Genomic DNA, 23,325 nt, shown 5'->3' on the forward strand with positions numbered 1-23,325 from the left:
AATCAATTCCGAAATTGAGTTCAACTACAGCTAATACCAATTATTGCATAATAGAATATGTCGAATCTCAAAATTTTAAAGGATGTGCTGTAAAATTTGCAAGATTTAGAATATATTAAGAATATTTCAGATTTTTTTTATCGCATATTTATACGTAATAGCAGATACGTGTAAAGAAATATTTTTGCTGTAACACTTGTAGTGGGTACTTACCCACTGACCGCTTGGTTTACCCAGTTTTCCCGTTTTTGCGTCGAACATGCAGTCCCGTGATGGTGGATGGTCACCATTACTCTTGGACATTAGTCCCAGACCAATTGTCAACCCACTGCCAGGTGGATTTGTAACTATAGGCCTATACCTTAGTGGCAATGATTACGTAATGTTCCAATATATACGTCCTTTATTTCACTGAGTTATACCCACTAGCACATGGTCGTTACTAAATTACACGTGGAAGTCGAAGAAATCGGGCATCAATGTACTAAAGTATGGGCTATTTAAGATACTCAATCTATTAAGAACAAGCCAAACATCAAGATTGAAAAAAATTAAAGAAGAAGGTTGAAATTGCACATTAAGAAATGAGATTGTTGGACTAAACATAAATGATTGGGTTACTAATAGTAAACCCGAATCATTACCGATCATTATGAAGATAGAAAAAAATGAAATAAATCCTATCGAATTGAAAAAGATGTAATTGTAAAAGAAGGGGGAATTTTCCCCCTAGATGTAATTGTAAAATAATACTTTTAAGCAATTAGCAAAAGTGCTATACATATATTGGATACGTGACTGACCTTCAAGAACGTAAACAAAACTACCGCATCAATATAAGATTTAACTATTCATAACTGTCTTTTACACACGCTAAAAATTTATTTGGCATGCACAATGAAACTATATAGTTTCCAGGAAAACGTATACTCGAGAGTCATGCCATCAATGTGCCAAATTCTTACAATTAGGTATGGTAATAGAAACAAGAATTCGGAAGGAATTGAAATTATAAATAGACTAGCAGTGTTGATTATGGAATACTTTTTGGATGTGACAAATCGAAATAAAAATACGAATGTGGTTCATTTTTGACACGAATTTTTTCACAATATGAAACACAAGGCCTCAATATTGACACAAGGCCAAAGAATGTTCATTTTCTTATAGTTCTAATAAATGGCTTACATAATTTTAGTGGCTATAGAACTTATTCGTGACAAGTAAAAACTCACTTAAGTTGTTGATACCTGTCACAAATATGAAGATAAGAGCAAGTTTTTAAAAAAATTGGATATATGTATATCATATATGTAACCTCTATACGATCTATCATAAAAGAGATTAATATTATGTTATAAAGATGACATAAATTGAATTTTGAATATTGAAACATTAAAAGAAGGAACATTAGAAATATTAAAGCATTTTTGAGTATTTAAATATAAAAAACATAAAAATTGGTGAAGCAATAGCTTTAAATGTTGTTTCTCTTTATAGAGCAACTCAGTTTGTGCTAGGCTAAACTTTATTTGGATGTAAATAAAATAATACATTATATACTATATTTAGTAATACTCACAGTACTCACAATAACATAGGTGGATTAGATAGTTTGGTTAAAACATAACATTATTACTTTGAAACAAAACAATTCCCTTTCGAACACTGCGTTCACTGAGGAATACATATATTTTTTAGAACCCAGATTTATTATTATTATTATTAACACTTTATTTCAGTTTTTTTTTTTTAAAACCATAACATTTTGTTAGTAATAATTACTTATAATCTATGTTAGTAACCTAAAAAAATCCAACACATAACCATCATTATATACACTTTATATCTTTTTTTTTTCTCCTTCCAAGTGCCTACTGCAAAGGCTATTTATTGATCAGCAGTCCCTCGATCTTGCGCGATATGATTCTCAAAAGACTGTTGCCACTGTCACGAACTCGACGCAATAACGATGCACTTCTCTTCCGCATTATTGTAAAGAAGTCATCGGTGCGAGATGTCGCAAACATTGTGGATGCACTACAAAAGCGCGGCAGTGACAACATCATCCTAAACGCATTATGATATTGGACACGTAGGGCATTGTAAGCTCTCCGCGTGTATGTGGTCCACAGACTACTGGCGTAAAAATTCTAGCAATAAGCTTTAAAAAAGCTTTATACGGTTTCAAATTTATACTATAGCAAGAAGACTAATTTCACAGGAAGGCGTTTAATAAAAGCGAAGGGCATTTTTTTTACCCTTCTTGGGAGACGAGCGTACAGCCTACCTGGTGGTGAGTGGTTACCGTCGCCCATGGATTTCAGCAATGCCAGGGGCAGAGCCAAGCCGCTGCCTAAAGCTAAGTACTCTCCACAAGCCTCGCTTAAAGAAGGATATATGATATCGCTCAAGAAAAACCGTGGAGGAGAGCTCATTCCAAAGCCGGATGGTACGTGGCAAAAAAGATCTCTGGAAATGCACTGTAGAAGAACGCAGTGGCTCCAGGTAGTATGGATGAACTCTACTCCGGTGGTGGACAGTGCGATGGTAAAAACGAGATCATGGTATCATCGCAAATAATTCCTCAGTGCACTCTCCATAGAACATACGGCACAAAATACACAGGGAATCGAAGTCCCTCCGCAGACCCAGAGGTTCCAAGCGGTATCTATAGCGAATAGTAAATTAGTGATCGAGTCGAGATATAGTGTAATAAGAAAGAATGGGCTGCCATTTGACGGCGGCTATAGTACCAAATTTGCTAGCAGTAATATAATTAATTCAAGAGATTGGCGAAATACATTTGAAGACTTCTTGGATTTATGACCAATCAAATGAGAATGCGTGCATGAGATTTTATTAACACATTTTTGTGCTAGAAAGAGTTTTATTCTCTTAACTGCGCCATCTCATCACGACATCTTCCATTAACGGTGCTTTTGGGTACCACAAACACCGGTCACCGTCCTCGTCAAATCCGAAGGGCTCGACGAGCGAATTAAACCATAGACACAGCCCACTGAGTTTCCTCCGGATCTCAGTAGGTCGTGCTTCCGATCCGGTGGTAGATTCTGCGAAGCACTGCTCTTGCTAGGGCCAGTGTTAGCAAAACTCTGATTTGAGCCCCGTGAGCTCACCTACATGTTAGGGCGAAACTGAAACAGCCCCTCAAGGCTATCAGCATAGGTAAATAAAAAACGCAATTTTTATATCTAACGTTGCCACATAATGAAACACCCAAAGATTTCTGTTGGCACATTCTCTCAATCGGCGGGCTATCTGCATCTCCGATACCACAATTATTACAACAGTTTTGATAGTTGAATGGCTGTCAACTTTTTAATGACGATAATGGATCGGACTTACGCAGCGGCACTGATCCATTCTCGGTGCTGTCGGACGCTAGTTCTGCTAACGATATAAGGAACTAAGGCATAGGCAACTCGCTGAAACTTAGGTAGGTCGTAGGTGATTTGGGAAACAACTGTCCTTGAGGTGTCAGATCTCCTTTGGAGGTGCTCGGGTAGTTGTCAGCAAACCTCCCTCTCAAATGAGCCCTCGAGTTCGTTCACCCGTCCTGGTTAGTCCTCCAGGCCCATCGTTATTATTTATCTCAAAAAATAAAAGCTTTATTTACTGAGTACCTATAATTTCAACTATGTTTTGTGCAGTTTCGCGAAACTATCAGAATGCTCCGTGTTCACTGTTATTCAATACGCCAATAAACATTTACATTTACGATATTACTTCGTAATGAAAATACGAATATGAACGTCCCAACGTGAATGTGCCAAGAAATATTATTGCGTATCAATAACAATAACATGTTAATTTGTTTATCATAAATATTTTAACTATAGTCATTAATCATTATCGTGCACGCTGTCATCGGTGTAATAACCTTTTTACAGGTACACGGCTAAGCCAATATACGTCTTATTGCTAACGAAAATTAGTCTTGAAGTTCTGTGAATGTTAATAAAACAAAAGCGGCACATAAGCAATGTTCAACAAAAAGACTGGGAAATTTACTGTCGTTTTAATTTTACAATTAATTTATGTTTTCAGTCAATATCGTGACCTATTTAAACATAGTTCTCTGAAATTGTAACACTGAATAGATTCATGGAATAGATTATATATTTTTGTGCTTTGGTTGTAATTTTATAGTTTCTGGCCAGTAACACGTTTTGTTAATTTCACAACTTTGGTTTTTTTTTGTAAATTTCTATTGATACAATTGTCAGAGTTGTTGCATGAATAAACATTACTTAAAACTTTTATTAAAGAAAATATTATATAAGAGAAATGAATGAATGGATATCAAAATTCCTTATAGTTAACAATATCAATAAGTTTGTGAAGATTTGTGAAACAATTCCTAATAATCACTACATAGTATAAAACAAAGTCGCTTTCTCTGTCCCTGTATTCCTATGTATGCTTAAATCTTTAAAACTACGTAACGGATTTTGATGCGGTTTTTTTTAATAGATAGAGTGATTGAAGAGGAAGGTTTATATATATAATAACATCCATTAAATAGTGGAGAAATCAATAATAAATTACAGTTTCCGTAGCGAAGCGAAGGCGGGTCGCTAGTATATAATAACATTTTCATGTTGTACACTTTGTTTCAAGCACATCCTAACTATTCTAATGCTTTTGTTAAACGAAAACCCATGAATGATATATATTATTTAGATGTTATTTTAATATTTGTTTTGTACTTGTCTTTATTGTAATCAATTAATCTATATATGTAAAAATTAATTGCTGTTCGTTAGTCTCGCTAAAACTCGAGAACGCCTGGATCGCTTTGGCTAATTTTGGTCTTGAATTATTTGTGGAAGTCCAGAAAAGGTTTAAAAGGTAGATAAATATGAAAATGCTCGGAATTAAATAAAATTAACAATTTTGTTTTTCCTTTGATCCCCCTTTCTTTGTCCCCCGTCGGACGGATTCCTTATGTTTGTTTTAAGTTCATTTTATACAAAATCTTAGGTCTTTTATTTATCGATTGAGGCACTACGAAGTCTGCCGGGTCAGCTAGTAATTAAATAAATAAATTATTGCTTATTCGATTTGCACGACCAAATTTAGTCCGGACAGTAGATTTGCTTCCACATTGCACTTTGTATGATTGTAGTTGTGTTATATAAATTATAATAAACTTGTTTGCAAACTGTATCGTGATAAAACTTTGCGCATAACCATCTCCTACGTAAATATATTCCGGTCACAAATCTAATTTCCTTCATTCGCAGGAATGTAGAATCTCTTTTTTTTTTTTTTTTATTGCTTAGATGGGTGGACGAGCTCACAGCCCAGCTGGTGTTAAGTGGTTACTGGAGCCCATAGACATCTACAACGTAAATGCGCCACCCACCTTGAGATATAAGTTCTAAGGTCTCAGTATAGTTACAACGGCTACCCCACCCTTCAAACCGAAACGCATTACTGCTTCACGGCAGAAATAGGCAGGGCGGTGGTACCTACCCGTGCGGACTCACAATAGGTCCTACCACCAGTGATTACGCAAATTATAATTTTGCGGGTTTGATTTTTATTACACGATGTTATTCCTTCACCGTGGAAGTCAATCGTGAACATTTGTTAAGTACGTATTTCATTCGAAAAATTGGTACCCGCCTGCGAGATAGATGCGATCTTAGAAAAAGTTTTATCAAAAGTAATGACAATGAATTAAAAAGACAATGAATTTTACCTTATCGCTACAAAGTTGTGTTTTAGTGCACTAAACTAATAATAATAATAGTAATATAATAGTAATAATAAAAATAAAAGCTAATAGTAACTTCGGGGAATTATTCACTTTGATCAAAACTTTACAGCCATAATAAATACAAACATAATTATAGACTGCTCAGTGCTTTACCGCTTGTAAGGAATGGAAGGTAATTTTTATCTTTATTTCTTCTAATATTTTGTCAATAACTTTAATATTTTCTTCGGTATCGGCGACTTGTCTACATAATTAAAACAACTTTTACATTTTTGTTATCGTGTCTATTAGTAAGCGCGCGATTAAACCCTAAAATAGAATGTTCATCAATGGGTGTTTTAACATGACATTTGAAGAACATTGTATTATTATATTAATGTGTTTACATTCATCTATACTTTCTTAGATTGGTTTAAATGAAATATTTCTCAGGCAACTTATGGACCATGAATTCACTGCTTTTCAACTTTAAATCGATTAAGTTTTTTTTTATATATATTATCTATACTTATATATAAATCTACAGTAGTTTTTGCAGATGTTCCGTTATAACTACTGAACCATGGATCCGATTTTTTTTTTTTTTTTTTTTTTTTTGCCCTTGTAGGCAGACGAGCATACGGCCCACCTGATGGTGAGTGGTTACCGTCGCCCATGGACTTCAGCAATGCCAGGGGCAGAGCCAAGCCGCTGCCTACCGTTTAATACTCTCCACAAGCCTCGTTTGAAGAAGGACATGTCATAGCGCTCGGGAAACACCGTGGAGGGGAGCTCATTCCATAGCCGGATGGTACGTGGCAAAAAAGATCTCTGGAAACGCACTGTGGATGACCGCAGTGGCTCCAGGTAGTATGGATGAACTCTACTCCGGTGGCGGGCGGTGCGATGGTAAAAACGAGATGCCGGTATCATCTCGAACAATTCCTCAGAGCACTCCCCATGGAACATACGGTACAAAATACAGAGGGAACCGAAGTCCCTCCGCAGACCCAGAGGCTCCAGACTTGAAACATGGTATCCATGTAGAATATACAATGGATAGCCTAATATTTATATGAGTGTTGGACTCCCTAATAATATTGACAATAAATAATAATGTTAATTTTAAATGCCCAGCAAAGCGGGCGAGTACGGCTAGTTTCCTAATAATTCGCCCTGCAAAGGCCGGTCTACGATGACGAAACATCAAAATAACTGAATATTTTTTACGATTGACTTCCACGGTAAAGGAGTAACATCGTGTAATAGAAATCAAACCCGCAAAATTATGATTTGCGTAATTACTGGTGGTAAGACCTCTTGTGAGTCCGCGCGGGTAGGTTTTTTTTTTTTTTTTTTTTTTTTTTTTTATGATTGAAAGTTTACTGGTGGCCCGAAGGCCTTTCCAGTTTCACCAGGACACGTGGGCGAGCAAAGGCTCAGCCAGGAGAGGTGGGATTTGCTAACAGCTACCCGAGCGCCTCCGAAGGAGACCTAACAGCTCAAGAGTAGCTGCTTCGCGAATGAATCTACTACCGGATCGGAATCGCGACCCGCTGAGAAGATCCGGCGAGAAACTCAGCGGGCTGATGCATGGGTTAGGTTGCACGTCGACCTCTTTGTCGAGTTCGACGAGTACGGTTACCGGGGTCCCTAAGCCTGCCCCTAGTATTAGAGCTGAAGGCATCTAATGCAAAGGTTATTGGATCTGATGGATCCGTAAGGACGTGTCTAGGGCGTCGACGGTGACTGGCTCCTGCATGATCAGGATTCGGGGAGTAGTCAGCGGCGGCAACGATAAGGCGATTATCATGACGCATAGCCTTATCGAAGTATCGTTCCGACGCTGACTTCATGTATTTCCGAATTGATTCGAGGCCCAGGTCGTCGTGTAGGTCAACGTTCCTCACGAACCACGGAGCCCCGACAGCTAACCTGCAAAAGCGGGATTGTAGGGATTGGAGGGTGTCTATGTGTGTGCGGGCCGCGTGAGCGAACACCACACTCGCGTAAGTCATGACGGGCCTTATGCAAGTTTTGTAAAGTGTCACCTTGTTCCGAAGGGACATTTTACTCCGCTTACAGATCATGGGGTAGAGTCTACCGAGAATAAACGCGGCACGGTCACGGACTGATTTTATATGCGGGCGGAATGTCATCGATGCATCCAGGGTAACGCCCAGATACTTGACTTTCCTGGCCCAGGGTATGGGTTGTCTAAAGAGAGTAATCGGGGGTGTGAGATTCCTCCTCCTAATCCGGGAGGAAATCCGTGTGGAGCTTCCCCTCTGAAATAGCACCGCAGTACTTTTCGCTGGGTTGATGTCTATGCGCCATTTTCGGCACCACTGTCCTAGGGCTAGGGCTGCGCTCTGAAGCTTCTTCGCGATTAGGGACTTATTTCTACTAGAATAGTAAATAGTCGTGTCGTCGGCGAATAAAGCTAAATGGGTCGGCGGCGACCGGGGAATATCGTTGACGAATAAGCTAAATAGGAGGGGTGAGAGGACAGAGCCTTGCGGGACTCCAGCTGTGAGAAATCGTGGGGAGGAGCGGGTTCCCTCGACTCGATATCGAAAAGAGCGGTTCGACAAGAAGTCTCGTATGATGAGCACGAGACTATCCGGCACGCCCATGTTGAATAGTTTGAAAATCAAACCATTGTGCCAGACTTTGTCGAACGCTTTTGCGACGTCGAAGAAGAGAGCTCCCGTGTATAGCGGTTTTGGTCGATTAAGCCCCACAAGAATGTGCTCCGTGAGGCGGTGCACCTGTTGAACGCATGAGTGATTTGTACGGAATCCGAATTGTTCATCGATGAGAATGCCCTTGGATGAGACGAAATCTCTGAGGCGCTTGTAGAGCAGACGCTCATACAGCTTGCCTAGAGACATGAGGAGGCTAATCGGGCGGTGCGCGGGTAGGTACCACCACCCCGCCTATTTCTACCGTGAAGCAGTAATGCGTTTCGGTCTGAAGGGTAGGGCAGCCGTTGTAACTATACTGAGGTCTTAGAACTTATATCTCAAGGTGGGTGACGCATTTACGTTGTAGATGTCTATGGGCTCCAGTAACCACTTAACACCAGGTGGGCTGTGAGCTCGTCCACCCATCTAAGCAATTAAAAAAAATATATAAATCGCTTTGCAAAGGCCAATGTACGATAACGAAACATCAAAATAACTGAAAAATTATACGAAAAATTGTAATTGTTTTTAACAAATCCCAACATCCTTTATCTCGTTCCTTGGCGCTTCGAACTACTAAAACGTAGAAAAACAAAGTAGGTATTGAGTACAATATCTGCAATCTTCAATAGCAGCCACTCTCTTATATCTGCCAAATATAATCGCATACGATCGATCAGAGACCATAAGAGATTTAAGGCAGACTCCTCGGCGAAAATAAAACTATGCTCTGTTTAAACCGAACAATTACTAACCGCTTAGTCACTTGCACTTGCATATAGATTAAAATGTTTTTTCAATCTCATGTGTTTTCAGGTGCCAAATTTCGGGAGAAAATACTAAAAGGAAATAGACTAATTTGATTAGATAATTAATAGCACACAGCAAAAGAATGGCAAAAAATCGAACCAACTAGATTTAAAAGTACTTATTAAAAAATGATTGACTTCCACGGTGAAGGAATAATCGTGTAATAAAAATCAAACCCGCAAAATTATAATTTGCGTAATTACTGGTGGTAGGACCTCTTGTGAGTTCGCGCGGGTAGGTGCCACCGCCCTGCCTGTTTCTGCAGTGAAGCAGTAATGCGTTTCCGTTTGAAGGGCGGGGCAGCCGTTGTAACTATACTGAGACCTTAGAACTGATATCTCAAGGTGGCTGGCGCATTTACGTTGTAGATGTCTATGGGTTCCAGTAACCACTTAACACCAGGTGGGCTGTGAGCTCGTCCATCCAACTTAACAATAAAAAAAGAGTAAAATTATTAATAAATAAAAAAACAAAATGTGTGCAATTCACACGTGGTAGAAGTGAAACCTTCCAAAATTAAAATACAATTATCCTAAACGTCTTAAGTATATGTAAAATTTTGTCATTAGTAAATAATTGTAAGGAAGCACCCTCTGTGAATTGATATTTTAATTTCACGTATAATCCTAAATTAAAATCCACTACAAGAGCTTTCATACACACGTTAGTATTAAAAAATCTCACAGATGGCGCTGTATTAAATAGTATGTATATTTCTGTCTCATTCTTTGCTGGCTTCATCCTACACATTTTTGTATTTGTGTCTCTTACCTGTAGTTTTTTCCGTTGCATCCGGTTTGAAATCACAACGATTCTAAAGAAGTTTTCACTTCAACAGTTCAAGCAAACACACGTGGAAAGTCTTTAATTGTACTATAATCAGGAACTCGTAAGTGTTATAATAGAAATATAACAATTGATTTAATCGGGATTACCGCTGCGCGATCCACACAAATAGCCATAGGAAATACACTAAGAACCGACTAAATAATTCGCGTCTTGTAAACACTCAAACAACCAAAAAACGAATCTCCGTGAACACTCATTCATTAGTTTTATTTGCAATCGTTTCTTTGCGAACGTTTTTGTATATATACCTATAGCTAAAATCTTCTCCTTAGGTTTATTTTCGTAACGCTTCTCGGCTGCCATCACAGGTCGTGTCTCGAGTCTATTATATGTTATTATTTTTTATTATCAACGAGACACACTTCATTAATCTTTGCTTTTAGATAATTGATTAGACAGGTTGTTTATTTAATGTCTGATTTGGTATTCCATTTTTCTAGGTAACTTAAAATATGGAACGGAATTCGATTGACTAAAATAGTTGGATATTAATGCCTTCGTCTGATGTGAACCAGACATGAATTCGATGCTCTTACTCATCACCAACCCTTATATTAATAATAAAATAATTTATCTTGACGGGTTCTGTGAGCGCCATTAAACATTTAACATCAGGTGGACGGTGACCCCGTTTCCCCAATATCGCGATATTTTTGTTATATAACATTTTAATGAGTTGCTACTTAATATAATTCTTTACTTTTCTTTCTTTAATACTTTAACATTTTCAGACAAAAATAGAGTAATCACGTCACCGTGTGCTCAAACAAACACGTGACAAAACATTGAAAAGAACAGAAACGACACAGTTCGCTCTTTCGCAACAGTTCAACAACTCTTAAACACGAAACTTTATTGGCCGAAGCACTTCAAAAGCTCCGAGCGACGTAACGACAACGAAATACGTCTGTAAGGCTTCATCCGGCCTTTAAAAAAGCTCGACAGTTCACTTCGAAAACTCGGCTCGTTTGAGCTTTGTTTCAAAAAAATAATACACGCGCCGCATGAAAAATGGAACCGATATTATTTCAGTGAATTCATGTTCCGAGGAAGAATTGAAAAGCATTCGTGTTATCTTTAAATTTTAAGTGAAACAAATTAAAATTCATATTTTTGAAACATTGAGTTTCAAACCAATATATTAGATTTTTGTTAAAAGTATTCGACTATTATTAACAAAGATATTATTTTTAAACAACCACCAATAAATTTTAGAGTTTACATTCAAAGTAATGAATGACCAGCTTTTAGTTTTATTATCGCAATGCACAAATAATTCAAATCGTCTTGTGGAGGCTCGCAATTACAACAATTATACGTATTTGTAATTAGAATTGCTGATTTTGTGTTTATTGCACGATTTTATTACTTCATAATGGAAGTCGTATCATCAAGAACGCATAGGTGCGTAATATATGTGCATATGTTATTACTAGGATTACTAATCATTTGGAATTTGAACCCTAACATAGTCACATCGCCCGAGAACACAGGACGCCTTATTTTTTTGGCGACGATTCGCTTGCAATAACAATACGTCAAGTCTAAAGCATAATTAGTGGGGCCCTTGGACAGCATAATGTTGTGATAAACCGAAAAGCGTGACCGGTTCGCGCTAGCTTTCAGGAGTCACCGAACCAGTCTCTTTGATTTTGAGAATACAATTTTATCTCCTTAAAGAGAGCACAGCTGTTATTACAGTTCTGTTGAGAATTTGATCTAAGGGAGGTGGTAGCCGTATGATCCCTGATTTTCGATAATCACTTAATATCGAATGAGCCGTAAGCTGGTCGAGACATTTAGCTAGTACGGTAGGTATATTGTGTCAGTAAAAACATAAAAAGAACTTCTTGAGATTGAAACTTGGACCTTTTGTTCAGCAGACCATACATTACTTACGTCAAACGAATGCCCGTACATATAATATTACAAATCCAATATTTTATTTATCAAGTGAACTCTAGCGTATTTCTGATTCAAAGACATTTTTTTTCCGTAACCAACAAAAGTTTCATCTGGAATCAAATAACATTTTCTTTTTCTTGGAAAACCCAATACGTAGAGCGGCAGGCCAAATTGGTTGCTCTATTGTAAAGCCCTTTTGCTCAAGTATTACCGAAGGGCTTTTGTCTAACGGTAATATTGGCACGTATACATTTATTTGCTATTGATTGTTTTGCACCAAATCGTAATTTTTTTGTTATATCTAATTAAAGAGCTCACAGCCGACTGTGATCTCGGCTGATCTTAAATGTATCCCACTGATGAGCTAATAACACAATTGAATTCTCAAATAAATTGCAACAACGGTTTTTCTACCCTCAAAACGCGGCAGAAATGCGCAGTGTTTCCTGAGCGCTATGCACTATGACATGTTTTTTTTTATTGCTTAATTAGTTGGACGAGCTCACAGCCCACCTGGTGTTAAGTGGTTACTGGAGCCCATAGACATCTACAACGTAAATGCGCCACCCACGTTGAGATATAAGTTCTAAGGTCTTAAGTATAGTTACAAGGGCTACCCCACCCTTCAAACCGAAACGCATTGCTGCTTCACGGCAAAAAAAGGCCGTTTGGTGGTACATTCACAAGAGGTCCTACCACCACCTACCTCCATACTCGTCGAACAAGGTTGGCTATGCTCCTAGCATTGCTGATCTGCAGCAGTGCCTGTTTACTAATCTATAAATTAATTATTAGAAAATTTAGCAGCCTTAAAAATAGCCCGCTTTCCCAACAGCTTGCGTCTTTTTTTATTTTATATTTAATGTATATATACTCCATCTAGTTTTCGGAATGTATCCAGGAATACAAAATGTAGATTTCGTTTTATTCGTACGTATTTTGAGATCGATATGCAATAGTCTTTTAACAGAAGGCTTAAGGAAGAAAATGATGTATTATCTTAATAAATATTCTTTTGACAAAATTCTCAGCATCCACGTTTTACCTTTCATGCGCTTTGAGCGAACACCGGCCATGGTCGAGTTTTTTAAGTGACTTTCAACAGCATGATTCAGCCGCACATGAAAAATAGAGCAAACACAACTTGCGACATTAAAAATAAGGTCGAAATTACCTTTTGCAAATATCGTGGTGATGTACGTATGGGCGTGTTGTTTTTGGCTTGATCTTGGGTCGTCGACATCTGAAATATTAAGTTTAGAATCTTCTTCTAAAAAATCGATTTCAAAAAAGATCACATAGTTATAACATATAATCGACCTTATGCTTTTTATATCGAAGAATATTCGCTAATATCAATATCGATTCACTTCTAAATAGTATTCGGCAAATTGTTTTTGCGCACGAGTCTCGGAGACGCATTTACGTCTGGCGCACTTTCTCAGAACCAGCTGATTATTTACAGTTTTAGGACTATAGGCGACTTCAATTGATCTGACATACAATGTTCGTATACAGCGGAATAAGATTAAACAAGAAATGAGGGCAAAATATTTCTTCATTTTACATAGTAATTATTGTAAAAGTGATTACATATAGGAAATGATTTGAATGCATTTTTTCCACTTTGCAGCGTTTAATGCAGCTTTGAGCCCATTATTGTGAAAAAAAGTCACAATTTTACTTTATGGATTAAAAATATTCATACTAGGCTAAGAAGTTAAAAAATCAATCTGCATAAAGTTTACATATTCTGCTGAATCGGTGAATGATTGAAATCCTAGAAAAAGCAAGAAGCACAAATCACGAGGGCTGATGATGCACCCATGAAGCTTCAGTAATTATGCTCGTAAAATGTTTATTGTTCGCTTTAAGATTGTGCTCTCACTTCAGGGAAGCTTTTCTTAAAGTACCCTCTAAACGTATTATTTTTGAAAAACAAACACACTTTCACACATTCATTGACAATAATCGAGCGGTGTTGGTACAGATAGCATACTGGACTGACAAAGAAAACTGAAGTTCATTTAACACATATGAGTATTGCCAAACAGATCCTTGAACTAATCAGATTCAAACATATTATTCGACGCTAAAATCATTCCTCTGTTAGAGAAACGTCACCGGCGTCACCCACGTTCTCACACGTTATTTATTGTGATTCACAAAACCGCCAGCACGTTAAACACGTGTCTATTTATAAGAACATGTTCAATTTAGCTCGGCCCTGTCGTACTTGGATAAATACGTGATACTAAACGGCTGTTCGTATTAATGTCCAGTCTGTGTTGACTTGATTCTGCGGCAGACGATAAACATATTTTGATTAAATATGGTCTTAGTTGATGCTATTTTAAGATTTCAGTTTACGCCGTCACAGGCTTATAAAAATGGAGTATCTGTGTTAGTGGCGTAGGATAATCCGGGAGAAATTTATTAGAGGAGGCCACGACCCTCGGTTTTAAGCATTATCGACGTAAGGAGGGTGTTACGGTCTAACTTGTGTTTACATTCCGAATTTTGCTAGGCAGCTGCGGCTAACGCAAACCAGACAGCCTTTTGTCTCTTCCACTACATCGCCTCCCGAGAAAAGCTATAATTACCGTCCTCTGCCTTTGATCGTGATTTTCCCATGCACACAATGAAAACTAGCCATCCACAGACGTCAGACAAGGTGTGACCACTGCGAAAAAAGATTTAAAGTAATCGAACTCGTGCAAGCTAAATAAGCCTAGTTAGTCTGTCCGTTACTCTTAGTTATTCAATTCAAGCGGCTCTTCCCATTTAAAGCAAAAAATTCATGTAAAGGTTTGTTTGCTCTTTATCCGGGTTTTAAATATTTTTTTAGTATGTACATATATAAGCCTCCGATCCTCATTGTTTTTTTTTTTATTGCATTTGTAGGCAGACGAGCATACGGCCCACCTGATGGTGAGTGGTTACCGTCGCCCATGGACTTCAGCAATGCCAAGGGCAGAGCCAAGCCGCTGCCTACCGCTTAATACTCTCCACAGAGAGGTCTAGTCTAGGAAGAGATGATAACCTTTTCTAATTTGTATTTATTAATTACTAGTGGCCCGCTCCGGCTCCACTTGGGTCTTTAACAAAAATGTCAACGACATTTCACGTTGTGTTATTTTTTTAAATAAAAGAACACTTATCGCGGCCTAGCTATAATAGTTAGACATATGCTGTTGCTACACTTTTTGTAAATAAAAACATATTCTACAAAGTCGTAGTACATTATTTTATTCTATCATCAATAGTTTTCGCAGGGCACGCGATGTAAAGAATATTTTAGGTATTTTTTTTACACCTTGGGTTACATTATTGGAGTTTTAGTAAGGATCCCTAATTTTTTTAACCTATGTCACTCGGGAATAGTGTAGATTTCAAACAGTGAAAGAATTTTTAAAATCAGTTCAGTAGTTTCGGAGCCTAATCAATACAAACAAACAAACAAATCTTTCCTCTTTCAAAGGCCTTCCTTCCTTTCAAAGGCTATTTGGTTTAAGCGACATTTCGCTCAATACGCGACATTTATCTTTGTAATTAAGGGTCCGTTTAATTTCGTATTAGTATCAACAATTCGATTTTTTTTAGTTAAACTTCAAATATTTCATTTACCCCATTTAATTAACTTAACTGGTGGTAGGACCTCTTGAGAGTCTGCACGGGTAGGTACCACCACCCCGCCTATTTCGGCCGTGAAGCAGTAATGCGTTTCGGTTCGAAGGGTGGGGTAGCCGTTGTAACTATACTGAGACCTTAGAACTTATATCTCGAGATGGGTGGCGTATTTACGTTGTAGATGTCTATGGTCTCCAGTAACCACTTAACACCAAGTGGGATGTGAGCTCGTCCACCCATCTAAGCAAAAAAATAATAATTAAATAATTGAAGTTTTTTTTGTTATGATACTTTTTTCAAATTTTACCTTTAAATGGCTCTCCTGTAAATTTGCAAAAATCTCCCTTAAACCAAATAAGTATTTCACCCTTCAATATTATTAACATGTACCAGTATTTTGAAGTACAGTTTTAAGAAGTCGTAGTTTCACGGTATATACAGGCAATATGACTTTCTACGCGTATAACGTTTGATATAAGAAATTTGCATTTATTTATTACTATTATTTATTTATTTATCTGACATGTTTTTCATTTTAGGTACCAGTCACAACTAAGTATAATATTTCTAATATAAAAAAAAACATATAATATTGTTACAAAACAACAGTACCAAATGTGTAGATTACAGCTAGATTGAAATACTGCTTCTAAATTCACTACTGCATGATTAATTCCCTTCGGGATGTATCCATTTTAAGAGTTTCCCTTTGTAAATTCAATTCCCTTTGACATACCACCCTTAGCACTTTGATGCTTTAATAAATAATCAGCGCTAAATTTGATTCGAAAGGAGAACCATTATAATTTAATTCGATCTTTCAAACCTTTTTAAGCTCGCTCTTATTTTATATTCATTACTTTAGAGATTTCCTTTGATGTTTAGTTACTTTCCAATAAATAAAGATATTTAAAAATGAAAGTTAAGCTACCTCGTGTGTCAAGACAGGGAATTTTGCGAAAATTTTAACGATGATCCTGTAAAGAATGATACAGTCCTCTACTATATTTAGAGTAGACAATATCATAAGTTAAAGTATATATAGTAAAAGCTCTTTATTCGCGTGGTTTACGTTCCGTGAATATGACGCGAATACAGAAAACGTGTATATGGAAAATCGCGTTTACAAAGGATATTCGGTTGGATACCTAAATATTGGAATGCTTTTTATCAATATTTATATACCGATTAGATCCGCGAATAAAGAAATATATAGTCGTGAACGTTGTAATTCAGAAAACGTGAATAAAGGAAGCTCAAATAAGGCGCTTTTACTTTAATAATATACACAAACAGTCCCCAGCGATATAAAATCAACAATATATTGCACACGTCATATGTAAATTACGGCGCGACGCCTCACGGACACAGCTAAAAACTTTAATTGGGTCGCACAGTGAAATGAATGTCTTCTGCATCATTTATCAATTAAATGTACGAATACCTATACAAATTTAAAACACAATTTTCTCTGATATTCCCTTAACACAAAAGATGACAAAATTAATCAATGAATAAATAATCATCAAAACCGTTATGGAAAACGGAATTCATGCATACACCGAAACCCGTTAACCCTACGTTCATTCGATTTTAAAACACGTGAAACGAAATTCTTTGACGAATCAGTCGAAGCGATAAAAATTCACTGAACCAAATGAACATAATGACCGTATACAAACGTATTAATCACGCTACGTATTGTTATGATCAACATGTAAACAAGTAAACAGAATCTGGAGCTCAAATATTGTTGGAGCAATAAGCAATCAGACCCGGCACGTAGAGACATAGAGTGTACAGCTTTTTATTAGAAACCAATGAAAGGTTGATCTTCACGGCATTGAAGGATTTATTTCAAGTATTATTTATGGGTTGGAATTTATTTATTTGCACTCAGCGTGTAGAATACAAACGGAGAAAACATTTTTATGCTCAGCGGTTTTCGTGAAGCATCAATTTTGAGTATTAAAACATTTTTATCATTATTACGTTTTTTACGAAAAAGATCAAAGGATGCAACAGACACAATAATATTTATTACTTTATATTTGTTCCACGGGAAGACGATAAAATGATACACGTAAACGCGTCACGCAATATCTGACGGTAGCATACAAATCGTATTCGAAAAAAATATAAACCATCTGATGGTAAACGGTTGCGAGAGCCCGTAGATATCATAACGCGAATACCACCGTCCGCTTTGAAACCTAAGGATATTTACACAAATAAATATTTTTCGTTTGCACTCCCCATGGAACATACGGTGCAAAATACATGGAGACCCAAAGTCCCTCCGCAGACCCAGAAGCTCCAAACAATCGATGAGAATGGGATATCGACAATCCGAACAGCCCACTTCTGTATGTATTCAAATAGAAGTAGCTGGTATTTGGGAGCCCCGACCCAGAGATGGGAGCAGTACTCCACGCGAGGCCGGACTTGTGCTTTGTAAAGCAAAAGTCTTTGTTCAGGCGTGAAGTATCGATTCGCTCTGTTAAGGAAGTTTGTTTAGTGGGTTAGATAAGATAGTGCTACCGGTCCGGGTCAATTTGAGAAGGAGTGAGGGGTATAAATGATTTCGGACGAACAAGGTAATATATTCACACGGCTAAGTTTTAGAGAAATGCGCCGGCTTTTTTACTATTTTTTATTGCCCCATACGGGCCACCTGATGGTGATTGGTTACCGTCGCTCATGGGCTTCAACAATGCCAGGGGCAAAGTCAAGGCGCTGCTTACCTGGAGCTGATAAATGATGAACTAACTCGTATCAGTGTAGGATCTTTTAACGTAACTTTTCTTCTTCTTCTTCTTCCTAGTCGTACACTCTTGACAAAGTAGTCGTGGTCATGCATCAGTCGAATCTTGCGATGCCGATGCTCTAGCGATGCAACGCCATGTCGTAACGAAATTTTTTATGCCGTAATTAAAACCTATTTTTACGGTTTAATCTCGGGTTCTTTATTCGAAAAATTGCAAATAATATAATAACAATAAATAAAAAACACCGTAATAAGCAAGAGTGTTTTTAATTATGTTACGAGCAGCGGAAACCTATGACAACATTACTGTTTCATGCTCAAGAAAATGAATGTGCTTAATGTGTGTCAGCAAAACAAAGCAATTTTAATCTTGATATTATAAATCGGTTCCACAAGGAAACTGAACAAATGTTCGTGTGACTCATAAAACAATGGCAGGAAATAAAATATAAGCCCTGGAAAACTCCCTATTAAGTGTGAGAATGAGAAAAAAATACGTATTAATACATCATAAATCTATAATATATTAAAGTCAAAGTTATTATAGTTTATTACTTTAGTATATAGTTATTTAGTTATATTTTTATTTACTTTATTATATAGTTTATTACTGGTGGTAGGATGTCTTGTGAGTTCGCACGGGTAGGTACCACCACCCTGCCTAGTTCTGCCGTGAAGCAGTAATGCATTTCGGTTTGAAGAGTGGGGCAGCCGTTGTAACTATACTGAGACCTTAGAACTCATATCTCAAGGCGGCATTTTCGTTGTAGATGTCTATGGGCTCCGGTAACCAATTAACACCAAGTGGGCTGTGAGCTCTACCACCAACCTATGCAATAAAAAAAAAATCTACGGTATTATCTATTTGTATTTGCGTTATTTAATAGTTTAATAGTTACATCACAGCCTAAGGTAATACCCCCGCACTATGGTATCTAACAAGTAAGAAGTTATTGTTTGATATTTATTACTGCGATTTGTTCCTTTGTTGTGGGAGTCGGTAACACGTAATAACAACGCATATACTATTTATATATGTACTACATAAGAAATATTCTGCCTGCCTTAAGATTTGACTATACGCATTATTAAGACATAGTAGTATAGTTATATACTAGAGGCCCCGCAGTAGTCGAAATTCGACTATAATTAATTGGAATTGTAAGTTTGTACACTATTATGATTGTATTTTATACTTCTATAATCACAAATTTCGCCAAGGCTACACTATAAAAAAATATTAAATAAAGACAAACAATATTTAATCTATTCTCAATTTGACCACAGACGTCAAGAACAAAAGTTTGACAATAAATAGTATGCATGCGTGTGTGCGTCAAATACATGGTATGTAGTGTGTGTAATGTTTTCTTTATTGATTTAATGTATCTTGTATTATTTTAAAAAAACATTAGCATTGTGCACTTCTTCTCTATATTCTCTATAAGTGTAGAAAATTTCATACTCCTCCGTAAGCGCAATTTTCGTCAAAAGGGATACAAAGTTTTTGCTTCACGTATTAATAGTCATATATAGAATAGTAGTTAGTAGTTTTCTGCTTGCTCCTCTTTCGTCGTAAGCTGAGAGAGAAACAATTCTAATAAACATTTTCATTGTCCACTTCAACAATTTGATAATAGCACTCACATTACAAACGTCAGAATTGAAGAACACGGCGCCTCAAATTCTGTTTGAAAATAAATTCCCTTAGCAAATTGACGAGCATAAAACGACATGTTCCCGTTTCGGCTATCTAAATGTCTTCTTCGTCATTCAATTTATTAATTCGGATGTGAATTCGCTTCGACTTCGGCCGTAAAATAAGCTTTCTTTGTGACGGTATTATAACGTGTGACTCTTTTCAATGATGATATTTAATAACGTTACATTACAAAACAACATTAGCTACAGTATTTTTTGTTGAAATTCCGAAATATATACCGAATATAGTCGGTATTCGTTTTTGGAAGCGCATTATTTTATTATTCACAACTACGAGTAATTTTGAAGTCTAGGACCGACTAACGTACGTTTCACTTTTATTTATTTATTGCTTAGATGGGTGGACGAGCTCAAAGCCCACCTGGTGTTGAGTGGTTACTGGAGCCCATAGAAATCTACAACGTAAATGCGCCACCCACCTTGAGATATAAGTTCTAAGGTCTCAAGTATAGTTACAACGGCTGCCCCACCCTTCAAACCGAAACGCATGACTGCTTCACGGCAGAAACAGGCAAGGTCGTGGTACCTACCTGCGCGGACTCACAAGAGGTCCTACCACCAGTAAATGTATTAAATATATTGTAAATGTTTTCGAGGCATCGAGACAATTTATAATGTAAATGTTTTTGATTGATTTTTCAGTATGACGTCAGAACAAAGCCTTATTGGCTGTTCACGAAGCCATTGTTTTGTTCAAGAGCGGTCGAGAGCGATCTTCGGATAAGCGCTCGTGAAGTCGTCGCTTTTAGTGAAACAGCGATTTATCTTGGACACTCGCGTAGAGTGCTGGCGTAGCGCAACGTGCTTTTCTTCAACAATCTCTTGCGATATCAATATTTTACACAACGAACAAAGACGCGACCGACATTTCGCTAAAAAGATAACTGCAGAAAATATAAATTCATTAATTCTCTCGACAATGTACAGATTTGTAAATCGTCTCAAAACATGTCGTTTATTTTATTATCATTCAAAATTTGAATTTTCTTTCGGAATGTGACAGTTTTAAAATGCGACTACAATTCTAATTCGAGTTATCGGAGAAGCGAACGGAGCGTGCTCGAGTGCTCTGTCTCTTTGGACGAACTCTCTCTCCACTCTCCACACAACTGGCAAATACCATGTAGACGTGACACTTGAACCAGTTTCAGACGATCCGCGTTGTGCGACTATATAGTTTGTTAGTGCATTAGGCTCTGTTGTTTTAAAACAATTTTTCTACGCTGATTCCAAATTAGGTTTATTAGCTACATTATTGACGTGACAACGTCTTATAATTCGATGGAGCCGGCTGCACGCACGTACGCAAAACATGACGCATGCGGCGTTACCTCGCTCTGAGGCGTTCCATTTAAGGCTCGAGGTGCAAGCGAGAGCGTGCAACGAGCGACAAAGAGGCACAATCGGCCTCCGCTTTCGGCAGTGTTCGACATCTGTCTCTCTCTTACTTTTGAGTGAGCGATGCATCCGCGTGGACAGCTGCTATACAATAATACATTTACATGTTTTCGTCAAGTATGAAGTTCAGTGAAAATTGAATGTAGTGTCGATTGTTTATAGCAACGATAATTGAAAAATGAAACCATTCGATCAGTATTTTCTTATGACGTTGTCACGTTCAACTATCGTCAGGAAGCCGACTTTACAGACAACCGATTTTTGTTTAGGTTCGAGCACTAAACTTGCCCGCATGGTACAATGTCGATTGGCGTTTTTGAAGCTGCTACTGGGTCTGCCAGCGTGACATACAAGAAAATAAATAGGCGTGAGCTCGTTAGCTAACTAAGCGACGGTCACATCATCGCCCTTGCTGCGTTCGACAACATGTAAACACGACCTTAAAACCAAACCGGAACGCGCATCTATTTTTAGTGCTAACGTACTTAACGTTAAAAACTATAATAATAAAAAATATAATATTTTTCCGAACGAAAATAAATTATGAACGTTTTGTTTTCTTCTGTAATGCTCTCGTTAAAACATCCGTCGGGATATAAAATTCGTTTTGACCGTGAATTTCAGCTTCCTAGTGGCTCTTATTATGTAATCAAATACAGAGGTAGTTTTTTTTTATTTACTAAATTCTTAAAAGAATATTATACTACCCTACCCTAAATACTAATACTACCCTTTTTTCTATCAAATTTAGGCGTCGCTAATAAAGTCGTTCAATCTGTGCGTTTCGGTGATGGATTATTTCACTATCATCACGGCAGACGAGCTAGATATGACTAATTAAATATTGAGTGGTCAGCGATGTACCACCTTTTTTTTTATTGCCCGTGTAGACAAACGAGCATACGGCCCACCTGATGGTGAGTGGTTATCGTCGCCCATGGACTTCAACAATGCCAGGGGCAGAGCCAAGCCGCTGTCTACCGTTAAGTACTCTCCACAAGCCTCGTCTGAAGAAGGATATGTCATAGCGCTCGGGAAACATCGTGGAGGGGAGCTCATTCCAAAGCCGGATGTTACGTGGCAAAAAAGATCTCTGGAAACACACTGTGGATGAACGCAGTGGCTCCAGGTAGTATGGATGAGCTCTACTCCAGTGGCGGGCGGTGCGATGTTAAAAACGAGATAAAGGCCACCTTCAGGTTTCATGGGCTGACGTCAGTAAAGTTAAGAACTACATAAGGATTGTCTACTGCTAAGAATTATCTTCCGCGATTCCTGTGATCTATAGTAAAACATAAGTTCGAATTCTCAGTCACATTGCATTAAAAGCTGTCGGAGTCTTCCAAACTAAAACTTATGACGATATCGTCATAATCAGAGATTAAAAAAAAAGGTAAATCATTTTCGCTGTTTTTATTTGCCAAGACTTTGTATGTAAAATATACTGATTTCAAATCCTTCACATTAACTCTCACATCATGAATCGTCCGCACAAGAGCGTTCAGCATTAACATTCCACCATCACCAAGAGCCTAATGCTAAATTTATATTTTACTATCATCGTACATACTCGGGTTATCAAAAATACATTATCTTTACGATCTGGTGATGCTACATTTATGTTTCGAATTCGCATCGAATTGATTTCAATGTGTTACTATTTTTGGGAGCAATAAAATATTGATGTAAAAATTTATTTATGTTATATAGAGTTACTAGCTGTACCAGTCCGCTTCGCTGGGCATTTAAAATTAACATTATTATTTCTCACCCCCACAAAGATTCTCATCATTAACGCCCCCGCACCTGGTGTAGGGAGTCCAACACTC

General features: G+C 37.5%; 1 protein-coding gene across 9 annotated transcripts in view; it reads left to right on the plus strand.

Annotated features, from left to right (window-relative positions):
• Positions 1-23,325, plus strand: part of shaker (potassium voltage-gated channel protein Shaker) — a 431,166-nt gene that overhangs the window by 342,770 nt on the left and 65,071 nt on the right. The window lies entirely within an intron of this gene.

Source organism: Bombyx mandarina, chromosome 01 (genome assembly GCF_030267445.1).
Source record: "Bombyx mandarina strain Sakado chromosome 01, ASM3026744v2".
NCBI lineage: Eukaryota > Metazoa > Arthropoda > Insecta > Lepidoptera > Bombycidae > Bombyx > Bombyx mandarina.